Genomic DNA, 10,522 nt, shown 5'->3' on the forward strand with positions numbered 1-10,522 from the left:
CACCGGATAAGTGTTCAGTAATCGTAGCCAGGGCTTGATAGGATTTAAATTCCTAGTCAGGCTATATAGAGTTCTGTGCCGTCAACCCGTGTGTCCTGGGAGGTCACACGGGTTGACATGGTCAAGATTCTGATCTTGACCATGTTGTCATTTCATAAACAAGCTTTCCAAGGGCAGTCACATCTACCTCCACTCTGTATCTGTAGTCTTGTATTTCTACTGCTGCTCAAGCTTCTCTTCCCAGCCCCAAATTTATAAATTCACCTGCTGATAGGACCCCCCCTTGTAGCTAATACTGAAACAGAACCGCTGTCATTGCCCCAGAGGCACTTTTCCTCTGAGGTTTTTACGAGTGTCTCATTGCAGAACCTGGGGCCCATCCCAGGCCCCTCTGCCCACCCCCCTCACTCCTGCCCTTGATTCCCACAGTTTCACTACAATGAGCATCCCTAATCACCCTCCTCATTTCCATTTTCTCCAACTTCTAGTCCATCCTTCACTTTGTGGCTCTTGTCTATTCACCACACCCTGCTTAAAATCTCCAGCAGCTCTATATGACCTTCAGTGCAAAATCCAAACTCCGTAAAAGTCTTGCAAAACTGGTCTTAATTTTATTCATGCCTCTTGCCTTGGCCATCTCTCTCCCTTTGTCTTTGCATTTTTCATACTCCAGCCATTTTGGAATGCTCAGAATGCTCTTCTTGATCAGATGGCCATCCCTCAGGCTTTGCATAAACTCTTCCCTCTGGGTGCACTTGCCCTGATTTCTTCAGTGGGTTATTCATTTCTTCACTATCAGCGCAGTTGACACTTTCATAGAGGCTTTCCTGACTCTACCCCCGAAACATGGCTGAGGTTCCCCCCTCATTGCACCCTAGGCATTCCTTAGTCACAGTTCCCACCATATCCCCTGGAGGAAGGGAATCTGTTGTTTTTTAGCTCTGTATCCACCATATTTAGGATCAATCCTGGCACTAGACTGTAATAAGAAATTTTGACAGCACATATATCTGTGAATCTGGGGGTGCTCTTTGAATGCTTCTGGGTTTTACACTTTTTAATAGATTGTTAATCTCTAACTTAAACTGAAAGTAATTCCATTATGAGTAGCTCTGATCAACTTGCTTTTCAAAGCTTTTCACTTCGGCACACTAAGGGTCCTTCATCTAGGTTGGTGCATGTTCAGTATTTTTTCTCTTATTTCTTTAGGTAACAGAATTAAAGGAATAAGGAGGGAGGTAAAGGCAGCATTTACTAGGAGGACTTGTCGTTCCCTCTATTAACAACTTCTGCTGTTTTTTTCACTCCGTTATTTTAAGTCCAAAGCTTATTTTAGATGCTGGCTAATACCTTTTGTTTTTTAAAGCAGCGTTTCTCAACCTGTGGGTCAGGACTCCTTTGTAACAATGAAAAACCATTGTGGCATTAGGAAGGTCAAGAACCCCTTCTTTAAAGTATCTTTTAAGTGCCAAGAGGCCCATGGCCATTCTTTAAGTGGTAAGCTTGGCAAGGGAGGTTACCAGATTTATATGAGGGATACAGCAAATGAGCATCCTGCTCTGAGAAGGGCAAATACTGACACATTGCCACTGATGGAGTTTGCTAACTGGATCCAGATGGTCAAGTCTTTTACAGTATTGGTGAAAAACTTCCTTTATCAGTCATCGTCCTCCTTTTGTGACTGGACAGAATTATTTTTCTCGTAAGCATGGAGATTTGAACTCCTTCAATGCTGAAGGAGTTTAATTCTTTAATTCATAAGCTCATCTTGCTTAGGTACTAAAGACATGACAAATGAGATACACAGTTCCTCAGACCCTCGCCGATATCTTTTCCCAGGTGACACTAGCCTGAGGATGTCAGAAATGCTGATTTAGCCAATGCCCTGAGAAGCCCCAGCATCTTCTCTGCAATTGTTTTCAACTCTGCTGCACGCATAAAAGAAAACTTGCAAACTCAGGCCCCAAACCTGGAGATTTAAATTTAACTGGTTTCGGGTGAGGCTCAGGCATAGTTGTTTTATAAAAGGCCTCCTTGAATGATTTTCATTTGCAGCTAGGGTTAAGAACCAATATTCTTGGCTATCTTGCCAATTTGGTGCAAAAACACTTCATCCTGAAAAGTAGGCTGTGTAGAGCCATGGCCAAACAGGCCAGAACTTTGCTCCATTTTTTAATTTAAGCCACATTTATTGCCCTCTGCAGATGCCAAAGGAAGAATGCTGACTTATCCTTGGGAATTGCCGACTAACAGCATAACTCCTCCGTAAGGAGGCCCAGACAAATGAAGCAAACAGAATCACTCAAGATTCTTCCAAAGCAACAGGATGTCTAGAATTTGAACAGAACAAACTGGCGTGACTGTGGAGTGAGTAAAATTATGCCTTTTGAACCTATCAGAAGTCCTTGAAATGAAGCAGTGGATAAAAGGAGCAAATGGTTATATTTATTTAATCTTTCCAGAGGTCTTTGGCTATTCATAAGAAGGGAACTCAGTAACTAACCATGGGAGGAATTGCAGAACTCCCAGGGACTGAGGCCTGATTAGGAGATGGGACATTTGAATCAGGAACAAATGGCCATTTTCAATGTGGCCAGCTTTGACGGGGACCCACACGGTGATCTAATCATCAGACTGATTTTTTAAGATTCTTTTCTTGTTTTGATTATCCAATTTCATAGAACCCTTTGAGAAACAAGGCTTCTCCAGGAGAGGAGTTCATTATCAGCTCTCTTACCTCCTCTCTGAGAGACCTCTGACAGAGGCTGCCCCTCTCAGCTCATGTGTTTCCCCTCTCCCCTTCTTGTCCACAACAGAACAGCAAGGTCTAGTGGCTGTTGGTCTGGCTTTGACCCCACTCTGAAAATGTAAGCTTTTCTAAAGTGCTATAGAGAAAATCAGTTATGGACATTGAAGGGGTGTTTGGGAATGCTGATGGCATGTGGTAATCCACGTGATTATAGACAGAGAAAGAGCTGTGACCTGAAGAGCTGCTTAGGAATTTCTTCTCTCTCCTTCCATCTCCAGGGCCTCCTGTTCTGGCCTGGAGATCTCATATTGCCAAGTTGACCCAGGCCCTCTATATCTAAGGGTTTTCTGGGAGATTTTACTTCTCCAGCATCTTTTCCTTCTTCTTTTAATCTTAGAATTGTTTTCTTTCCCCCCCAAACTGCTCATCACCCAACCCATGGAATTCACACATGTATATATCTGGGTTCCAGGGGTGGGCATGTCCCCTAGGTCTGGCCAGTTAGTCCCTTTGGCTCAGTGACTGTTTTTGGGAGGGTCACCTGGCCCAGGACTATCCAGGGAATTCTCGGCCAGGGATTTTGTTAGAACTATTGAGAAAGTCGCTCCTGTCTGGCAAGTTTGCTAAGCTGGTGACCAGGGCTCCTCTGAGGGGGGAAGCTTGTTGAGAAAGGGAAATAGAACAGAAGAAAAAGTCAGGAGATGGGGTATGACATGATTCTTGACCTCTTTTAAGTACCCAAATGCAGCAGTGTTTACCACATATGCTTACTTGATTTTTCTTTCTTTCTTTTTTTATTTTATTGTTGGGGATTCATTGAGGGTACAATAAGCCAGGTTACACTGATTGTATTTGTTAGTAAAGTCCCTCTTGCAATCGTGTCTTGCCCCCCAAAGGTGTGGCACACACTAGGGTCCCACCCCTTCCCTCTCTGTGCTCTTCCTTTCCCCACCCCTCCTTCCTTCTTTCTCTCTCTGCTCTCCCCTTCCCCCACCCTCACTGTGACCTTAATTGTCATTAATTGTCCTCATATCAAAATTGAGTACATAGGATTCATGCTTCCCCATTTTTGTGATGCTTTACTAAGAATAATGTCTTCCACTTCCATCCAGGTTAATACGAAGGATGTAAAGTCTCCATTTTTTTTTTAATGGCTGAATAGTATTCCATGGTGTACATACACCACGGTTTGTTAATCCATTCCTGGGTTGGTGGGCATTTAGGCTGTTTCCACATTTTCGCGATTGTAAATTGAGCTACAATAAACAATTTAGTACAAGTGTCCTTATGATAAAATAATTTTTTTTCCTTCTGGGTAGATGCCCAGTAATGGGATTGCAGGATCAAATGGGAGGTCTAGCTTGAGTGCTTTGACGTTTCTCCATACTTCCTTCCAAAAAGGTTGCACTAGTTTGCAGTCCCACCAGCAGTGTAAAGGTGTTCCCTTCTCTCCACATCCATGCTAGCATCTGCAGTTTTGAGATTTTGTGATGTGGGCCATCCTCTCGGGGGTTAGATGGTATCTCAGGGTGTTTTTTATTTGCATTTCTCTAATAGATAGGGATGATGAACATTTTTTTCATATATTTGTTAGCCATTCATCTGTCTTCTTTAGAGAAGGTTCTATTCATGTCTCTTGCCCATTAATATATGGGATTGTTGGCTTTTTTCATGTGGATTAATTTGAGTTCTCTATAGATCCTAGTTGTCAAGCTTTTGTCTGATTCAGGATATGCAAATATCCTTCCCCATTGTGTAGGTTGTCTATTTGCTTTAGTTGTTGTCTCCTTGGCTATACAGAAGCTTTTCAGTTTAATGAAGTCCCATTTGTTTATTTTTGTTGTTGCGATTGCCATGGCAGTCTTCTTCATGAAGTCTTTCCCCAGGCCAATATCTTCCAGTGTTTTTCCTATGCTTTCTTGGAGGATTTTTATTGTTTCATGCCTTAAGTTTAAGTCCTTTATCCATCTTGAATCAATTTTTGTGAGTGGAGAAAGGTGTGGGTCCAGTTTCAGTCTTTTACATGTGGATATCCAGTTCTCCCAACACCATTTATTGAATAGGGAGTCTTTCCCCCAAGGTATGTTCTTGTTTGGTTTATCAAAGATTAGGTGGTTATAAGATGTTAGTTTCATTTCATGGTTTTCTATTCGATTCCAAGTGTCTATGTCTCTATTTTTGTGTTAGTACCATGCTGTCTTGACCACTATGGCTTTGCAGGACAGCCTAACATCCGGTATGCTGATGCCTCCAGCTTTATTTTTATTACTAAGAACTGCCTTAGCTAAACGGGTTTTTTTCTGGTTCCATACAAAACGCAGAATCATTTTTTCCAAATCTTGAAAGTACGATGTTGGTATTTTGATAGGAATGGCATTGAATGGATAGATTGCTTTGGGAAATATAGGCATTTTAACAATGTTGATTCTTCCCATCCATGAGCATGGTATGTTCTTCCATTTGTTAATATCCCCTGCTATTCCTTTCTGAGGATTTCATAATTTTCTTTATAGAGGTCCTTCACCTCCTTCTTTAGGTATATTCCTAGGTATTTCATTTTCTTTGAAACTATGGTGAAGGGAGTTGTGTCCTTAATTAGCTTCTCATCTTGACTGTTATTGGCGTATACAAAGGCTACTGACTTGTGGACATTGATTTTATATCCTGAAACATTACTGTATTTTTTGATGACTTCTAGGAGTCTTGTGGTTGAGTCTTTGGGGTTCTCTAAGTATAAGACCATGTCATCAGCAAAGAGGGAGAGTTTGACCTCCTCTGCTCCCATTTGGATTCCCTTTATTTCCTTGTCTTGCCTAATTGTATTGGCTAGAACTTCCAGCACTATGGTGAATAGTAAAGGTGACAGAGGACAACCTTGTCTGGTTCCAGTTCTAAGGGGAAAAGCTTTCAGTTTTACTCCATTCAGTAAAACATTAACTGTGGGTTTATCATAGATAGCCTCAATCAGTTTTGGAAATGTGCCACCTATGCCTATACTCTTCAGTATTCTAATTAGAAAAGGATGCTGGATTTTATCAAATGCTATTTCTGCATCTATTGAGAGGATCATGTGATCTTTATTTTTGCCTCTGTTAATATGGTGGATAACATTTATGGACTTGTGTATGTTAAATCAGCCCTGCATCCCTGGGATGAAGCCTACTTGATCATGATGAATGACTTTTTTGATGATAAGCTGTAATCTATTGGCTAGGATTTTGTTGAGAATTTTTCCATCTATATTCATGAGTGAGATTCATCTGAAATTCTCCTTTTTGTTTGGGTCTTTTCCTGGATTTGGTATCAAGGTGATGTTTGCATCATAGAACGTGTTGGGGAAGATTCCTTCCTCCTCAATTTTTTGGGAATAATTTCTGCAATACAGGAATAAACTCTTTCTTGAAGGTTTGATAGAATTCTGGAGTGAAGCCATCTGGACCAGGGCATTTTTTGGTTGGAAGCTTTTTTATTTTTTCTTTAATCTCAGTGCTTGAAATTGGTCTATTCAGGAGCTCTGTTTCTTCCTGGCTAAGTCTAGGGAGAGGGTGTGATTCCAAATATTGATCCATTTCCTTCACATTGTCAAATTTCTGGGCATAGAATTTCTGGTAGTATTCAGAGATAATCTCTTGTATCTCTGTGGGATCAGTTGTTATTTCCCCTTTATCATTTCTGATTGAGGTTACTAGAGATTTTACTTTTCTATTCCTCGTTAGTCTGGCCAATGGTTTATCTATTTGATTTATTTTTTCAAAAAACCAACTCCTTGTTTCATTAATTTTCTGAATGATTCTTTTGTTTTCAATTTCATTGATCTCTGATTTCATTTTGGAGATTTCTTTTCATCTACTGGGTTTAGGTTTAGATTGTTCTTCTTTTTCCAATTCCATAAGATGGTTTGTGAGTTTGTTGATGCGCTCTCTTTCTGTTTTTCGAATGTAGGCATCTAAAGCGAAAAATCTTCCTCTCAAAACTGCTTTTGCAGTATCCCACAGGTTTTGGTAGCTTGTGTCTTCACTGTTGTTATGTTCAAGGAAGTTAATGATTTCCTGTTCTATTTCTTCCTTCACCCATCTGTTATTCAACAGAAGATTGTTTAATTTCTATGCCTTTGTGTGAGGTCGAATGTTTTTGTTCGAGTTGAGTTCCACCTTTAGTGCCTTATGGTCTGAGAAGATACAAGGTTAATTTTCAATTCTTTTGATTCTGTTGATATTTGTTTTGTGTCCCAGGATATGATCTATTTTGGAGAATGTTCCATGGGTGGAACCATGGGTGATAAGAAGAATGTATATTCTTTTTCTTTGAGATGGAGTATTCTATGTGCATCTATCAAGCACAGTTGTTCTAGGGTCTCATTTAAATCTCTTATATCTTTGTTTAATTTCTGTTTAGAGGATCTGTCCAGCTCTGTAAGAGGAGTGTTGAAGTCCCCTGTTATTATGGTATTATTGGATATCATATTCCTCAGACTAAGTAAGGTCTATTTCAAGAACCTGGGAGCATTTAAATTGGGTGCATAAATATTTAGAATTAAAACATCTTCTGTTGTATTTTTCCCTTAACCAATATAAAGTGACCATCTTTGTCTTTTTTGACTTTAGTTGCTTTAAATCCACATGTGTCTGAAAATAAGATTGCAACTCCTCTTTTCTTCTGAATGCCATTTGCCTGAAAAATTGTCTTCCAACCCTTGACTCGAAGTTTTAATTTGTCTTTTGAAGCCCGGTGTGTTTCTTGCAGACAGCAAATGGATGGCTTGTGTTTTATTTTCCAGTCAGCCAATCTATGTATCTTCAGTGAGGAATTCAAGCCATTAACATTTATTGAGATAATTGATAAGTGTGGTAGTATTCTATTCATCTTATTTTGTGAGAGTCCATTGCTTAGTTTTATCTTTTGCATCAGTGTGGAAGTTATGTTCTGTCCTTTAATTTCTGAGTTCTTACTTTGCTGCTGATCCATTGTGATGGTCAGTGTTTAGAAGAGGTTGAAGTATTTCCTGTAGAGCTGGTCTTGTGGTGAATTTCCTCAATGTTTGTATATCTGTAAATGATTTGATTTATCCATCAATTTTAAAGCTTAGCTTAGCAGGGTACAGAATTCTGGGCTGGAAATTGTTCTGTTTAAGTAGGTTAAAGGTAGATGACTATTGTCTTGTTGCTTGGAAAGTTTCATTAGAGAAGTCTGCAGTCACTTTGATGGATTTGCCCTTGTAGGTCAACTGGTGCTCACAGAATCTTTTCTTTTGTCTTGACTTTGGACAGGTTCATCAATGTGTCTTGGAAAAGCTCAGTTAGAGTTGAGATGACCTGGGATCTGATATCCCCCTGGAAGCAGTGTGTCAGAATCTTTGGTGATATTTAGGAAATTTTCTTTTATAATATTCTCTAGTATCGCTTCCATTCCTTTGGGGCATTCTTCTTCCCCTTCTGGGATTCCTATAACTCATATGTTGGAATGCTTCATAAAGTCCCATAATTTTGACAGCGAATGTTCTGCTTTCTCTGTCTTCTTTTCTGCCTCTTTTACTATCTGAGTTATCTCAAGAACTTTGTCTTCTACCTCTGAAATTCTTTCTTCTGCATGGTCTAACCTGTTGCTGATACTGTCCATTGCATCTTTAAGTTCCCTAATTGGCTGCTTCAGTTCCTTCAGCTCTGCTATATCCTTTCTATATTCTTCATATCATTCATCTCTTACTTGATTTTGTTTTTGGATTTCTTTTTGGTTATTTTCCACTTTATTAGCAGTTTCCTTCATTGTTTCCATCATTTCCTTCATTGTTTTCATCATGTGTATTATAAATTCCCTTTCTGTCCTTCCTAACATTTCTTTATAGATGTAATCCTCTGCAGTAGCTACCTCATGGTCCCTTGGAGGGGTTGTTCTGGACTGGTTCTTCATGTTGCCTGGAGTTTTCTGCTGATTCTTCATCATGAGTGATTCCTTGCCCTAATTTTCCTTTCACTTCCTGTTGCTCTTTAAGTTCCCATGCCTGTGGACTAAGGTTTTGATGAGTCCTTTTGGTACAGGACCGGAATTATGAGAAGGTTGAAGATCAAGAAGGGATGAAAGAAAGAAGGAAAGAGTGAAAGGAAAATATAGAAAGGAGAGGAGGTGGGTAAAAGGAATATTGACAAAATGAAGAGAGGCACAGAAAGAGGGAGACAGCAATATAGGTGTACAGTAGGGTACTTTGACACAACCTTAAAAAAAACCCCCAACTTCTGGGGGTTCCTGGTTGGGTGGTTCCCTTGATGTCAGCAGCTCTTTGCTAACCTGATCAGACACAGTACCCCACCTCCACCAAGTAGAGCAAAACAAAACAAGCAAACAGAAAACTTTATGGGATAAAATTGAGTGAAAAACCAAATAATAGGGGTAGAAACAGTAGCAGAAATGACGTTCTAATTATTGAAAAAGGCAGCAATGAGAAATTGTATTTAAACTAAAAAAATGGAGAAAGAAAAGAAGTAAAATAGATAAAAGAAAATATCTGTAGGGAAAAGGTTGAAATTAAAAAACAAAACAACGACAAAATAAACTAACTAACTAACTAACAACAACAACAAAATAACCAAAAACAAAGCAGCATATATATCTGTTGAATATTGTCTGGGCAACAGGTGGTCTTCTGGGGTATGAGATGTTATCACAATGCTGATACGACTGGAGGCTTCTGCTGATTTCTCAAACCCCACAGGTTGTAGACCCTAAATCTCTCTTTAGCCCTCTTAAAAGGCACTTTAAACTTCTAAACTTGGCTAAGCAGAAGCTTTCCCAGGAAAGTGCTTGTCACTGGGATCACTGCTGAACTGGCTATCCACTTACCCAGTGTGCCAAAACTGGTCTCACTCTGCCCTTGAGGGTTAAGGCTATGAAGCAGCTCAGTCCCCACCTTTAGGCTGCTCAGTGACTAGGTTACTAGCTCCTGCCTGATCCTTACTTTGTGACCCTGAGGGTGGTGCTTGCTGGGCAATTCTCTCAGAATGGCTCTCTGTGGCCCACAGCCAAACACTATTAGCTCCATCTGGCTCAGTGGCTCAGTCTGGGGCCCTAGACAATGCCCAAAGTTCTCTGCACTCCTGCTCAAGCTCTCCCCAAGGCAGTTCAACTGAGTGCCAAGTCCAAAAACACCAAACCAGTTCACAGGTAAGGCCTTTCCGGTTTTCAGTCTCACTGCTGCTCCTTACAGCTGCTGGTGGGATTAGATGAATCGAACACATGCAACCACTTGCCAGTTTCCCACTGTTTTTGTCCTCCTCTTGGGGTCCAGAAGTCTCTTGCGGACTCCCTGTATCCTCAAAGGGATGATTATAGGCAGATCCCACCAGCCAGAGATGCCTGGAGTCTTATCTCCCCAGACTCACGGTGCCCAGTTGCAGGGAAGCTGTTACTCAGCTGCCATCTTGCTCTCACCAGAAATCCTACTTTTCAATTTACTTATTTATTTATTGAAACAGAGTCTTAACTTTGTAACCCTGGGTAGAGTGCTGTGGAGTCATAGCTCACAGCAACCTCCAACTCCTGGGCTCAAATGATCCTCTTGCCTCAGCCTCCCAGGAAGCTGGGGACTACAGCCACCAGCCACAACATCTCCCTACATGATTTTTCTGTTGTATTAGTCAACAAATCCCCCACTCTTTCTCTTGTTAGGCTTGTTAAAGCTATGTTTCTGTCACTCACAGAGTCTTTTAATAAGAGGTCCCTAATAGATACCTTCCTGTATACCATAGTGTCCCATCCAACTAAAACAATTTTTCCTGTCTC

The sequence above is a fragment of the Nycticebus coucang genome, chromosome 8, assembly GCF_027406575.1.
Source record: "Nycticebus coucang isolate mNycCou1 chromosome 8, mNycCou1.pri, whole genome shotgun sequence".
NCBI classification, from domain to species: domain Eukaryota; kingdom Metazoa; phylum Chordata; class Mammalia; order Primates; family Lorisidae; genus Nycticebus; species Nycticebus coucang.